The 5,000-nt window shown below is 38.0% G+C and overlaps 1 protein-coding gene across 2 annotated transcripts in view; it reads left to right on the top strand.

The window, feature by feature from the left end:
* The window catches only part of LOC125036723 (major facilitator superfamily domain-containing protein 12-like), a 47,854-nt gene that overhangs the window by 26,251 nt on the left and 16,603 nt on the right, over positions 1-5,000 (top strand). Inside the window, exon 1 of one of the 2 annotated variants that reach the window (XM_047629560.1) lies at positions 4,345-4,426. The exons of the other annotated variant lie outside the window; for it this stretch is intronic. The gene's annotated coding sequence lies outside the window, so the exon portion shown is untranslated. Of the gene's footprint in view, positions 1-4,344; positions 4,427-5,000 lie in introns of those variants that run through there. 2 annotated transcript variants of the gene reach the window in all.

The following is a 5,000-nucleotide window of genomic DNA, read 5'->3' as shown; positions in this document are numbered from 1 at the left end:
AGAAAATCACGCAAGATCGAACCAGATATTACACGTGATTAATCTTGGACTTCAGCCGTATTATACTGAAGGAAAATATTTTTTTTCCCTTGAGCTTTGCACATTAGAAATACAGACAGACGAATGGTAAAACACTCCACCATGTTGAAAACCCACAAACTAGATTTATTGAAAATGAAAATGGAGAGAGAGAGGAGAAGAGGGAGAAAGAGAGAGAGAAGGAGATTATAATAATAATAGTAGTAATAATAATGATGATGATGATGATGATGATGATGATAATGATAATGGTAGAAAATAGTTACAATAATGATAATCACAATAATAACAATAATAATAATAATAATAATAGTAATAATAAACCAACAACAACAACAACAAAACAACAACAACAATAATGATAAAAAAAAAAAAAAAAAAATAATAATAATATAGCAGTGACCATTAAAAAATCATAATAAAGATAACAATAATAATACCAACTAGAAACTAAAGCTATAAAACAAAAAATAAAATCACAGAAACAGTAGTAAGTCCAAAGAAAATGGCAAAAAAAATAACAAAAAAAAACAAAAAAAAAACTGAAATTGATATAGAAATAGAAAAATATTCACGAAAGAAAAACATAACTTCAACAACATTTATTTCATGAAATCCTAGGAAATCTTATTCAGTCTCAGTTACAAGATAATGTTTGAAATGTTTTAGGCACCTAAAGAAGAGCGGGTGGGGTGGGGGCGTGAGGGGGGGCGTGGGGGGGGGGGGCGTGAGGGGGGGGGGAGTGAAGAGGAGAAGGTCTTTCATGACATCTTTTTATCCAAAGAAAATGTTGCTTCTAGGTTTAGTAGTAGTAGTAGTGGTCGTGATGGTAGTAGCAGGAGGAGGAGTAGGAGTTTGAGGAGAAGGAGGAGGAGGAGGAGGAGGAAGAGGAGGAGGAGGAGGAAGAGGAAGAGGAGGAGTTGGAGGAGGAGGAGGAGTAGGAGGAGGAGTTGGAGGAGGAGGAGGAGTAGGAGGAGGAGGAGGAGGAGGATGAGGAGGAGGAGGAGAGGGAGGAGGGGGAGGGGGAGGGGTTGGGAGGGGGAGGGGGAGGGGTGGGGAGGAGGAGAGGGGGAGGAGGAGGGGGAGGGGGAGGGGGAGAAGGAGGAGGAGGAAGAGACGGAGGGATCATAATGATGATGATGATAATGATGATAATGATGATGATGATGATGATGATGATGATGGTGATGATGATGAAGGGGGAGGGGTGGGGAGGGGGTGGGGAGGAGGAGAGGGGGAGGAGGAGGGGGAGGAGGAGGGGGAGGGGGAGGGGGAGAAGGAGGAGGAGGAAGAGACGGAGGGATCATAATGATGATGATGATAATGATGATAATGATGATGATGATGATGATGATGATGGTGATGATGATGAAGATGATAATGATAATGATAATGATAATGATAATGACGATGATTATGATCATCATCATCATCATCATAATAATAATAATAATAATGATAATAATAATAGTAATATTAACAATAGCAACAATAACATTAATGATTATAATAACAACAGCAACAACAGTCATAAAAAATAATTATAATGATGGTGATGCTGCTGCTGCTGATGATGATAACAATACTGTCATCATATCGTTAATATTGTAGTGTGGCTAGTCGCCACGCGCGACGTTCTCTCTCGCGACGGCGAGCATCTTCCCCTGCGCGCTTCCCTGGTCGGGCAAACTGCACTTTCCCATCACGGCATTCTTCCACCTGCCGGATTCCACCCCCTTTTACTCGTATTTTTAGTGTTTTTATCCTTGGTTTTCGTGTTTTTGTTTTGTTTTAGTTTGCCCCTGTTTTGTACATTTTCTTTGGTTTTCGTTTAATTTTAATTAGCTTGCTTTTTACTTATTTTAATGCAGTTCTTCGCCGGCAGCCCTAGTTTTAATTATCTGTGAGCTCCTTTGTTTTTAATTCATACCATATAAATCATATAAATGTTTAAGTGATTAGGGTGACCATTTTTACAAACATTCTTTTTTATCTATTATTTTACTCATGTTCACTATTGCAATTGTTTTACATGTTTTTTATTTTAACTAAATTACCAATTATTTATCAATACGGGCAGGTTCTTATTTTTTCTCCTACTTATAAAGTTGTATGAAGTGACGTCACCGTCACCCCTCACCCCCCAATGGCCGCGAAAAATAAACAGTTCGGCAGAGACCGCAGCAGAGACTTGGTGTTTATTTTTTCCTATTTTCTTTCTGTGTGAAACCGGCTCGACGCCCCCGGAAGCTACAAAAGATAAAGTTAAGTCTGAGGTATATTTGACTCGCTAATAGGAGCTGGATGTGATCATGCTTTTAAATAATAATCATCGGTAATAGTTACGAGTGCTTTTCTTTGTTTAGGTTTTATGGTTTAGTTTTACTTTGTACAGCACTTCTTTTCTTGAGTATAATATTGATTTTTAAAGTGAGTGTTCATTTTACTTTTACCTTTGCTTTATATGTTCTTAATCCATTTTTAACGTAATTCTTAAAGATGGTTTTAACTATAGTTTTTATTATTTCATTGTATTACGATTTTATTGTGCGACGGAGGGGGTAATGCTGGAACAAACCCACGCCAAATAAGCTCCTCTAGCCACGCTACCACCTCATAGGGCTTATACCAGGGGTTTAAATAAACTACTTTATTTGCGTAAGGCGCCCTTGGTCATTATAGGATTTTGATATGCCACAATATTATTATCACAATCATTATCATTGTCATTACCATCATTATTCATGATGCTAATAATGATAATCACATTTAAAGAAAACAGTAATAACTGTAATTATGATGAAAGTGACAATAATAAGAAAGATTATCTTAACGCGTGGGGGTAATCCTAATAGCAGTGATAAAAATTATAACAACTACAACAGTAACAACAACAATACTAGAAACATTACTATCAGCACCATTATTACTATTATTAGTAGTAGTAGTAACAGCAGCAGCAGCAGCAGTAGTAGTAGTAGTAATAGTAATTAGTTGTAATAGTAGTAGTAGTAGTAGTAGTAGTAATAGTAGTAGTAGTAGTAGTAATAATAATAATAACAGTAGTAGTACTAGTAGTAGTAATAGTAATAGTAACATTAGTGGTAGTAGCAGCAGTAGCAGTAGTTGTTGTAGTGGTGGTGGTGGTAGTGGTAGTAGTAGTAGTAGTAGTAACAGTAGCAAAATAGTAGTATCCCTATAACAACATAAAAACTATAATGATTAAACAACGGTTGTGATAACAATGATTGCTGCTGTTTTATTATCATCATTATCAACAAGACCACTAATACTACTGATGCTGTACGTATTTGCATTTATACTGATTAATATCATATATACACCTCAGACATTACACAGAAGACAAAACGAAAAGAGAAAAGAAAATGGGGACATAAAAGTTGTTATGTCACCCTTGTTTTGAGTGATTTTTTTCCTGTACGCACTTAGACTTCGAAAAGTCCCACCACGCTGATTATTCCATCGCAGTACATAATTTACAGTTGAAATGTGTCATGTCGATGCCGCAATCATGAGACACGTATAGATATTCAAGGTGTAAGATATATATACAAAGGTGTTATTGTTTTTATACATAAAACTCATAATCGCGGTAAAGGACATACGAACCTCGCAGATGGTGTGATCGGTAATGCCTCAAACTTACATGATTCATCTTTTTAATGGAAGGGAGTCAGAATTCCGTTTGTTTGTGCCAAGAATGGTGTATTTGTGTTTCCCAAAAGCTTGGGATGACTTCTACTTCTCTATCCCCACGCGAACGGCAAATTTTAATCTTACAGAAGCGCCTGGAATCAAATGTACGAGTTGCCTTTATAATTATTCGGTTTCTGACAGCCCCGCCCTCGTTTGATTGGATGTCTCACTAGTAAAACACTTGCTCGGGGACACAAACAGGCGACCTCTGCATTGGATGTCACGTGACGTTCCACTGAACCACGGTGGCAGATATACTACATGCTGTGATAAAAGTTACTTGCTATTTCACGAAGACGAGCATTTGAAGTACCTGAATTTCATGAAAACGAACAAATGAAGTACCCGAGTTTCACGAACACATTTGAAATGCCTCGAAATCCAGAACTCAAGTGTTATATAACCATAAGTACCAAAAATAAATCTCTCCTGAACAACTAAGCCATAGTAATGAAAAGTTGGAGTAAACAAAAGCGTGTTTTATCGTAGCTTATCCAGCAGTGTCGCATGTAATCGCTCCATATCTCGGGGAGAGATATGTTTGGGCGTGTGATATCATCAAAACTAATTAAGATTGAAACGATTATACTATAACTGCCTTGTCCTGCCAAGCCTGGTGTCCATTCCCTCGCCAACTCGTCTCCTGTGAACACCGTGTAACAGAAGTGTGGTAGGTGTTTTAAATCTTTCGAAGCTGTACCGATTGTTTGACTCAGAAGGGGTCTGCTGTTCTTAACTTTCTTTTTGTCTTTTCCTTTTCTAATTCACGTAATTCTGAATGCACATTAGAACTTTTGGTATTTGATACGACGTCCCAAAACCAGGGTATCCTGCGAACCCAAAATCCAGACCTAACTTTTCCTACCTTCTTTTTATTCCCTTGACAAGGAGGCAAGCCCCTCCTGTCAAGGATATAAATAGAAGGTAGGAGGCAAGCCCCTCCTGTCAAGGATATAAATAGAAGGTAGAAAACCCCCCTTTATTAGCACTTCGCGCATATCAAAAAAACGACATTAAGAACTCTGGCTGTGTGAGTGGTGTGGACTTAGCCTCTGAGCGGTGATCTGCAGCGGATATTTTTGTCGTTTCGCGGTAAATATGAGGCCGCAACAGCGTTACCTGTGATGTTTATTATCTATCTTTTTATGTTCAATAAGATGGCAGTGTCCATTTCCCTCTATCTCTGTGTTTCGCTCTCGGCAACATAAAATGAACTCTTTAATGTAGCTTCAAAATACATAGCG

Source organism: Penaeus chinensis, chromosome 21, assembly GCF_019202785.1.
Source record: "Penaeus chinensis breed Huanghai No. 1 chromosome 21, ASM1920278v2, whole genome shotgun sequence".
Lineage (NCBI taxonomy): Eukaryota > Metazoa > Arthropoda > Malacostraca > Decapoda > Penaeidae > Penaeus > Penaeus chinensis.
Note: the sequence above shows the minus strand (reverse complement) of the source record. Positions and strands in the feature narration are given on the sequence as shown.